This window comes from Pollicipes pollicipes, unplaced genomic scaffold (assembly GCF_011947565.3).
Source record: "Pollicipes pollicipes isolate AB1234 unplaced genomic scaffold, Ppol_2.1 Scaffold_7262;HRSCAF=8765_pilon_pilon_pilon, whole genome shotgun sequence".
Classification (NCBI taxonomy): domain Eukaryota; kingdom Metazoa; phylum Arthropoda; class Thecostraca; order Pollicipedomorpha; family Pollicipedidae; genus Pollicipes; species Pollicipes pollicipes.
In genome coordinates, this window is record NW_023597055.1 from 9,478,901 (window position 1) to 9,489,122 (window position 10,222).

A 10,222-nucleotide genomic window follows, 5' to 3' on the forward strand; every position below is an offset into this window, starting at 1 on the left:
TAGGCGCCAAGCAAATGTCGCTCGTGCTTGTGTACACGCGCCAAGCAAATGTGACTCGCACCTGTTTTGACAAGGTTTGGCACATGGTAATTCAAGACGCGTCTCAGGTGGGCGATGCTGCGAGGACCTTGGCTGGCTTGACAACGCGTGTTCCCATCAACGACATAGAAATGCGCATTGCCAAAGTTGTTGCAGCTTCAATGATCGAACGTGTGCCGTTGCAGCATCCACGCGTGTTTGTTTGGCCGGGTGTTACCTAAAGTGGCAGGGCAGCGGTCCTGTTTCGCTAGGGGTGAGATCGGTCGATATGACAGGGAAGTTATATCCGAGTCGGACATGAAGCCTAGAACTCCACAAAATATCTCAGGATACGAACCCAAGAGCACATTAACATAGACTCTTATGACATTCTGGAGCCACCCCTGGGATCCAGGCATTTGGGTGATCCAACCACACTTTTGCGCTTTAACCGGCATACGTCCGCGGCAGAAACGAAGGGCGCATCATCAGAGGACGTCGCCGTTGTGTAGTCCGCAGTTCTATAAAGAGGACACGGCATGTATGTTATGTTAACGTTAATGTTAATGTAAATGCTAAAAAGACGCGATTGGGTGTCGGACAACCGACAGCATCATGTATTTAATGTTAAAGAAAGATCGTTTGAAAGTCAATAATAACGTGCTTTGTGAGGGCACGACACACGCGAACGATTTTCACGAACGTTCAGCTTGGCAGAAGAAAGATACCGTTCCTTGTACCTTGCACACAACTGTGTTGTCAGTTAAAAATGGATGTCTGCGCAATCTGTACGTTGGAATGAATAAGGCCATGCAAATGTGGAAGAAAACGATCTTTTTTTGCACGATTTCAAAGCTTGTTTCTATCCGTTCATTCGCAAATATCGGACCAGATAACGATGATTTTAGCAACAGTTGTTTAAACCAGCAAACTTCGCTTACAGCGGCTTCTCCTGTACCGTTTGCCATCCACGGATCTACCATAACTGTACAATAAAGTCTTTACTGCCGACATTTCTTCGCCATCATCATCACAATCCCCGTCCTGAACATGGAGGATCGCTGAGTTAGTAAGCCCTTTGTATTAGCCGTCTTCGACTGCGAGTTTTTTCACCTTTGCCCTACATGGGGACTCCATCGGTGCCCCCTAAGACCTCAAAAATAAGCAAAAAGAACACTGCAGAAAACGGCTTTGGAAACCTATCGTGAAACTGCAGTTGATAGCTGTGTTTGAGCATGACCCTCCATAGGCCTGAGGAGTCAAATTAGCACTTTATAGACCCTTTCTTTTACCTTAAAAAACTAAGCGTGTTGCGACAATGCAAAAGATAGTGTTTAATGGCTTTTTAAAAGCCATATCAGATAAACATTCGTGAACCCCGACACATGCTACTTGTGATATGTCATGTCAGGTCAAATGGATGAATGTGATTGTTGCTTTGGCCTGTGTGCCTATATCAAGAACTGAACACAGACACATCGATGGAGATAGCTGGGTTAGAAAAGCCTTCTCAAGCCGAGAACTATTTGACACTGAGGTTTAATCATACGACCATCAAACGGCCAAATGTGGTCGCAAAAGTCAGAGTTTAACCAAGGTGACTTGGCATTGAAAAAATTAACAAAACGATAGTAAGGCACTTCGAAGTGCAAGCTACAGAGCAAGCTACAAAACGTCTCTAAACAAAACTAAGAGGCATCAGTCACATGTGAGCAAAATGCCACTGACGTAACCTTGAAAAAGGTATCACCTATTACATGACCTCATGCCCCCGAGAAAGACGATGCCGCGAACGGCAGGATCAGAAATTTCCAGGTTTCACAAAATGCGTGAGATAAATATCCAAACGCGGCTAGCCAAAATCTCACCATCGTGTTAAAAATCGTTCAAAAGTTATTCGGTAAAAACCTTATTGAATGGCTATGAGCCCCTTTCATCACCCGCCCACTCCAAGGCGAGAGTAAAATTGACGTGGCTCACGTAGCTTGCTATCATACAGCTAAGCTGGCGTCACATTACTTTATTTGAGGCGGAAAAAAGCTCCAACGGCATCCTAAGTTTTGTGGCACAAAAACGCACCACGCGTTATGTAAAGCGACGAGTGCCAGTATCACGTACAGAAGGTGTTAATAAACGGCAGCCTTGAAAACCTGGCTGATTAAAGTCAGCCCAATGCAACGAGCCAAATAAACCCGATCGAGATTACAAAGGCAGGCAAGGCGTCGTTGTGGAGCCTTCTCAAATTCACCTGTCAGCCCGGGCAGGAGCAGACTGTACGGAGGCCACTGAATAATATAATATAATAAGCGCCCGGGCGGGCGCCTGAATACGACCCCGCTCGGGTGCTAGGGTGCCCATGAGTGTGAGGGGGCCCGCAAACCGAGCGCTTTTAGATTTGCATGTCAATATTTACAGCACTTTGCCTCGTAGCAGCATCAAACTTACACGATGCGTTTGTTATCAGATTTTGAACACGTCGGTGAGGAGCTTTGTGTTTTTCAGCACATATTTAGTGTCGGCACGCCGCGCGCGATCGGCGGTCCGTCAGTGCCCCCCCCCCCCCCCTCCCCCCGCCTCCCGCGCCGGCCGTATAGCGCCGAGCAGTTTTCTCCAAACCGCTGTTCCCCAGAGACCAGAAATGCTAGATACGCGTTTTTGCGTCAAAACACGCCCAATAAATGCCCAGAGCCTACCGAAACTTTGGGGCGCGATTACATGACATGGCGGAGAGATATCTTAAAAATCCTTGGTGCGGGGGGGGGGGGCTACGCCCCCTCCCCCCTTTCTATCAGGGCGAGAGTTAAAGCGGGCAAGGCCAGCGCCCAATCTGTTCCCATTCTAAAGGAAGCTGACATCCGAAGCTCTCACTAATCGACCATAATAAGTGCATGCGCTACAACACTTGGTTCCCACACCCGTCTGAATATACCCTATCGTTCCTCGTCTAGATTTGGTTAGGTGACGAGCCGCCCTTTCTTTTAGAAGGTAATGTCAACAGCTAACATAATCTCTTTTGGCTCACCGAGGCTGCCAATGAGGTTCGGGAATCACCACTGCGGAGTGAAAAGTACGCCTCCTGGTACGCCATCTCCAGTCGAAGCGACACTGATCCCTGATGTTTCAAGACAGCCGAGGGCATGCAGTGGCTGTTATGGCAAAACGATACTTGGCGCTCCTTAACAATTTCCTGGCGCCTTTAAGAAATCGCACGATGAAGATATGCATTTGGCTTCAGCAGCGTGATATGGGTGTACATAGGACAAAGAAGACGAGATGGTGTCTCGGAGAGCGGCTCGCACGAAAAGTGATTTCGTTCATCAAGGGGTCAAGCAGCTGGCCAGCGTATTTACTTCATTTGAGTGCCCCAGATCTGTGTGTGTGTGGGGGGGGGGGGGGAGGGAGGGTCTAAAGTGACGGATGGATGTACTCATACAGCCTGAAAATAATCCTGGACTCCTGGACTCGTGGACACGCGCTAGGACGGCGGTCCATTTGACCACGAAGGTTTTTACCACAATAAATCCTGAATGGCGCAGGTTAGCTGTAATACATTTTTTACAGTCGCTGATCTAGCGTAGATCAAAGTCAGGTCATGGCTGCCAGCGAGGGTAATTCCCAGGAATCGTTTTACGCAATGCGACAACGGAGTGCCACACGATGTCGTGCAGCTTTGAGATGCGTCCTTGGACAATAAGGCAACTTAAAGGGATACGACTGATTCCACGGACTTTGGGTCAGGTACCTATCAACGTAACATGAAGATAAAAAACGAACCACTTTACTATTGGGTAACTCGCTTATGAGATAGTTTTGGAAGCTCATTTTGAGCTCTGGGGTCACAAGAACGTAAAAATGTTTTTTTATTAAATTCATGGAGGTCAAGGGAGGTCGCTGGCCTGAGAAGACCCCAATCAGCCTTTTTCTTTGAGGAGTATGCCGCATAAGGTAGCACTCGGCGCCGATTGTACATATAAATGGCAAAGTAATATCGATATTTCATGGTTATCTTTATCTTGTAAAGGTTAAATAAGGTGACTAAGCTGATGAGAACACCAGTGACCTTTTGTTTGTAAGAGATTTATTCTAAATATAGTTACGTGAGGAGATCTGATGGCACTTGGGGTACCAGTTTGGAGTGTGTATTTGTATGACCTTATTTGACTTTAAGGTTTCAACCAAGCGACCTCAAAATTCGACAACAATGAGTTTACACACCGGTTTACCCACCCTGTGGATCTGGTGTCAATAACATCCTTTTTGGGGTATTCACTTTGAGATATCAGGAGTGGGGTCAAATTGACCCCCACCGCACTCCACCCTACCCGAGCGCGTCATATTTAATCGGTCACTGGGCACGTGCTATCAAGGCCTAGGAATGGTTGGGGAGGGCTGCAAAGACAGCAACGTGTCGTGCCATCGTTTTAGTATCGAAATATCAGGTGGTACAACGCTTGGGGGAGGTAGGGGTCACATGGGTCACCTGCGGCACGTGCAACACCGTCCAAGCTAAGAGGGGTATTGATGACCCGACGGTGAGGTACGAAATATTATCGAAAGCTGTATACATCGACACCTCATTCGTGTACCAATGCAACTAACTGTCCGAAATCTGAGTGACTGTGATCGGTTCGCTTTTTCTGGAATGCCCTGTATTGTAAGTCGCCCAATGTGCTAATGCGTGCAATAAATGAACAAAGTTACTTGTATAGCTCGTATGGACATATGGCGTGAACGCATCCAGCTTTCAAGCAGATGAGCAAATAGGGCCAAGTGATTCGAGCGAGGCCTACTGCCTCTGCTGCCGTTCGCTGCCACGTGATTCGAGCGAGGTCTACTGCCGCCGCTGCCCTTCGCTGCCACGTGATTCGAGCGAGGCCTACTGCCGCCGCTGCCCTTAGCTGCCACGTGATTCGAGCGAGGCCTACTGCCGCTGCTGCCCTTCGCTGCCACATGATTCGAGCGAGGCCTACTGCCGCTGCTGCCCTTCGCTGCCACGTGATTCGAGAGAGGTCTACTGCCGCTGCTGCCCTTCGCTGCCACGTGATTCGAGCGAGGTCTACTGTCGCTGCTGTCCTTCGCTGCCACGTGATTCGAGCGAGGTCTACTGCCGCTGCTGCCCTTCGCTGCCACGTGATTCGAGCGAGGCCTACTACCGCTGCTGCCCTTTGCTGCCGGTCTGCTGTTGGTGGTCACGGTCTCCGTGTATTTTTTTTTTTTAACGGAACGCAATACGCGTCGCCATGCCTTTTATGGGGTGCCAGCGACTGCATGGGCTATATTAGCGCTGGGGGTTATGGCGCAACTTCTTACTCTCCTCACAGTGTGTCTCTGTGCCAGCGCATGTTCCCTTTCTTATCTCCTGGTTGACATTTTCAAACAGTTTCGATGCTAACAGAGGCTCGACGCTATGCCGACGATAGCACTCTTTCTTGACCTAAATACATCTTTGTTACAACCTATACCACTTGTGTACATAAATGTCGGGAGATGCGAGGTGTTGCATCTAGATACCGAGACCTTTACCTCATATACCTGCACTGGAGACCCGCAATCCTCCAAACATTGCTCAGAAACTCGCCTCCTTTTGTGCCGCAGAACCGCCTACGCCGTGCTCAGCTATATTGCAATAGCAGCGCACATTGTTACTGTTTATTGAATGTCCATCATAAAACCAAACCCTGGAGCAGCCTCTTCCTATGCGAATCGTCCAAAAGTTTGTCACTACCCGTGCAAAGGATGTTTAGGAAAAGTCAGACAATTTTGACGCCCTTCACATAATCCTTCGTAGGAGACAGCAGAAGAAACGAAAAAACGGGAAGAAAAAAACGAATTTTATTCATGAATATGGCTAAGACCTATGTATCCATTTTCCATCGCCATAGTGCGGGGTTCGAGGCGAACCCTCCCCAAGGTTTTTTGATGATACCTCTCCGGCATATTGTGTAATCGCGCAAAAATTTTCAGTACCTAGGTGGGCGTTCATTGCGTATGTTTTGCCGGAAAACACGCGTCCCTAGCGTTTCTGGTTACGGAGCAGCGACGGTTTTTGAGGAGCACTACACGGCGATATACGGCCTGCGCGGGCGGTGCGCGGCGACCAACGATGCCGCTGAACGCGCCCGGCCAGCTGACGTTGCTACATTAACGGACTAACATCGTAAAGATATGGCAAAAACACATGGAACTTTACACCACAGGACTCGTGATTACACAGAATTAAATGATCAAACATGATTAAATATTCTCCCCACCAGCTCACCTGTCAGTCTCCCTCGCCAGCTATCCTGTCAGCCTCCCTCACCAGCTCACCTGTCCGGTCTCCGATCTCGCAGAGCTTTGTCAGCTTCTCCTGAATTCCGGGTCCCCGCGCACGCGCTGACGCCGCGCGCCGGCCGCCGGCCAGCGGCGCCGGCTGCCGCTGGCCGGCCGGCGCCAGCAGGGACGGCAGCAGCAGCAGCAAGCCCAGCGCCTGGCGCGTCTGCTGCTGCCGGTCCGCCGGCCTGGCGCGTCGCATCCGGCCGGCCAGCATGGTTCCGCTCGCAGACCGCCCGGAGGCGCCCACCAGCCGCATAACGGGGACTGGCGGACAGGGGCGAGAGACTGGCAGAGACTAACGAAGAGAGAGGGAAAGACTGACGGAGACTACTGGAGAGTGAAGAGGGCCGGCGGAGACTGGCGGATAGCGGGAACACCAGCAGGGAAAGATGGACAATGGGGGAACCTGGCGGTGGAGACAGCCTGAAGCTGGACAATCCAAAAATCACGAAGTCAAGTGGGAACGCAATATGGGTAGAACATTGGCTGGTTCTGGACCGAATGTGGATCGAATGTGGACGGAATGCGGACGGAGTGCGACTTAACCAGAGCTGGCCGAAGACTGGCTAGGTGAGGGCTGTGCTTGACGCCGCAGTCTGCCGTGGATCCAGGCAGACTGCGCAGACTGGACCACGCACCGTCTCTTGACTGGGAGTCTGCGCGGCCCGCGGACTGCCGGCTGGTGGAGCCGTGCCGTTGACTTCAGTCTGGCGGCCGACCGCGCCCGGTCCACACTCACCACTGGCCTGGCGCACCGGGGACCACACTCGCCCCTTGACCCCTTCCCCCACGTCCCCCGCCCCTCGGGCGCCCGTGCGTTGGGGGTAGGGGCAGCCCCCATCCTCCGGCAAGTCAGTCGTCCCGTCGCGTAATTACAGCCGGTGGCCGTGGCCGGCTGAAGTAGGTCAGTAGGGGGGGGGGGGGGGGGTCTGGTCAAAGGCGGGTACGTGCCCGTTGTTGACCGGTGCCACCAACAGGAAGGGCTGTCTATCCTCGTATGCGTGGACGCGGTGACCCGCTGAAGGGTACACGGTGCTCTGTGGTGCTGTCGACGTACTACTCTTCGCCGGGTCACGTGGTTGGGTCCCGTTGTTACCGCATCGGACCCACCGGTTAACGGAACGACAACAGGGTTTGATGTATTTACCTACTTCACGGCTAAACCTGGCCTGATTTTGGGTGCGTTATTATGCCTGACTTTTCATGTTTCGTGAAACGGGGCCATTTCTTATATTGCCAGGCTTACAGCCCAGTGTTGCTTGTTTTTCGTACACGCAGACAATACGTGTGCGTTTCTGCAATCACAAGCAGCTTGCAGTGTTTAGTTGTTGAATGCGTAACTTCTCCTCATGGTGTTGCTGATGGCAGTCTACACGAGCTGGGATAAACCAAAATGACAAAATTCGTGTCTTTTTGGTCGAAAATTCGGTTTTATCCGGCCGTGTATTTAGGGGGAGGGGGGGGGGGTCTACGAAAGGTCTAGTTAAGGTCGTTAGAACTTTCTGACTTTTTTCATCGTTAGCAAAATGACACCCCCGGTAAACCAGCTGCGGCAGCAAACTGTTTCCAAGAACTTTTTTGGCTGCCGTCTGCACAGATAATAGATGATCACCCGCGCTGCATGCTATGATGTGGTGGCTGCAAATTGATAGAAGTGGCAATAACGAGCGCTGTTCAGGACAGACGTCAAATCATGCTTGTCGTTGCCATAAGCGTGCCACTTCCGCCGGTGGGTTACCCGCGAGAACCGGATTTCTGTAAGAGACCTGCGTGTGCGTATACCAATAAATATAGCTCAAGAAAAGCCCCTGCTAAAATGAAATGGAATAATTTCCTCCGCGCGGGCCGCCTGTGACACCCCGGCTTCCGCATGTTTTCGGATCGCTCCTGACGGCTCCTGGGCTGTTCCGGCTCTTGAGCGCATCTGTGCCCGAGCTTTCGCTCTCTCCACGGTGGCCGCGCTAGGCACTTGGTTGTGCGCGGTATTTGGCGCGAAATCCCCATAGACCCGTTGAGTCCTAGCGGCGCTGTATACCAGTTGGGACCAACGATCAAGGAACCCATAGGAGGGTTCGAAGATCTGGCCAGAGGTCGCAACGGCCCGGGATAACCGACAACGGCCCGCAAGATGAGCTCTGAAATTCCAGCTAGAGGAGGCCATGCGTCGATCAAGCTCCAAGGGCGCAGCCAGGATTTTCTTAGCGTAGGGTCGAAGGCCGGCGAACAATGATCACAAGAAAGCGGGCTGTTCTTGAAGCTAAAATAAAAATTCGAGTCTAGGGGGGATGGGAAGGAGGGGGCGGCCCCAGCTCTGTACCTCAGTGGGTTTCTGGAAGCAACCACCAATACCAAACAGCGGGTTCTGTGTCGGTCTGGGCAGTGGAGTCCCATTGCCTTTTAAATTCCAAATCACTTTAAGGTAAGGTAAGGCAAGAATATGTATTTCGCCTGTGGCGCGCTAAATTCAGCGGATATAAGCATTACATAAAAACTTTTGACATTTACGCCAACTGCAAAATCCTGCTTAAGTTGGTGCACAGCCTTTTCAATACGGATGTTGCATTTGCGTACCGAGAGTCGTGTCAAGCCAAGTGACCCGTGATGATGGCGACGTCACGTGGGTTTAATCCTTCAGCTTCAAACTACTTGCTTTTGCCTTTGGGTTGCAGAGGCAAGTAAGCCTGCTCTTGAAATATTCTAACAAAGCTGCTTTTCCAGTCAGTGAAGTGGTGTCAAACCATAACATCACTAAAAGCGTGGCAAGAGCCGATACCAGCAGGTCAAAATTCGAGCGATACGCGGTGATGACCGCGTATTTTGGAAACGTGCGATCGGCTTTAGAACATTGTAGCGTGGTATGGGCGGGGGCGGTCAATTCTCACACAGCGCGGGTCCACCAAGTGCAGCATAAGCACATCATCACCATACATACAGCATTACACCATCTCCGGGCAAACAGCTGCTCTTCTTCATGACAGCCTTCTGCTTCATTTCAAAATCCCATTCCTAGCAGCACGAAGGGTGCAACACGATTTGTTCTTTGAAAAAAAAATATTCCGAGGTAAACTAGACTCTCCGGTCTTGCTCAGCTGTTTCCCTCTCTTGTGCAACATCGATCGACCCGCACCCGAACTCTGTTTACGGTGCCTCGAGCTCGTGTGCAGACACCACAGAGCGGTCTGTTTTGCAGCTTGTCAAGCGTACTGAACACTTTTTTAGATAGCAAAACCTGGGCGGATATCTTTCATGATAGTATTGGCAACTTCTAGAGCTCAAGTGGTCAAGTATGTTTTAACTCTCTAGCACCTCCGCCTAGCTTTGAGACACCCCAGCAATTTTTTCATACTTCTGTGTGTTGTGTACTTATCGTATTTTATTTAAACACCTCGCTAGTGAGGGGAGCGATGCTCGGTTGGCGACAAAAGGAAGTACAGAAAGATAAAGCAAGTCGGCTCTACACTCAGGCGTGCGCTTACGGATGGCAGATGTCAGCTTTACGCGACAGCTAATGGCCCCTTACGGCAGGAGGAAAGAAACAAGGATTGTTTATGGGCGAAGAGTGTTGTGCTGGAGAAAATCGTCATAAACAATCAGATGGGAACAAGGGTGCGGTTTTACAGAATATGTTGTGGGGTGACCGTAAAAAATTACGGAACCTGCCACCAAAAATTTCAACAACCGGAGTTTCCTCGGATTTGGCCCACTTTTCTACCAAAGATGGGAGGGGCTTGTACCCATGTTCGGGGTGGGTGGGGGGTGGGGGGATGGAAACACTACAACTGAGTAGGGAAGTAGTCGCCTGTATAAAAATTTGTTGTTTCATGTCACGATCGATAGGTTTCTTTGTGCCTACCACATAAGCTAGGCGGCAATTTTTTTTTCTCAAAAC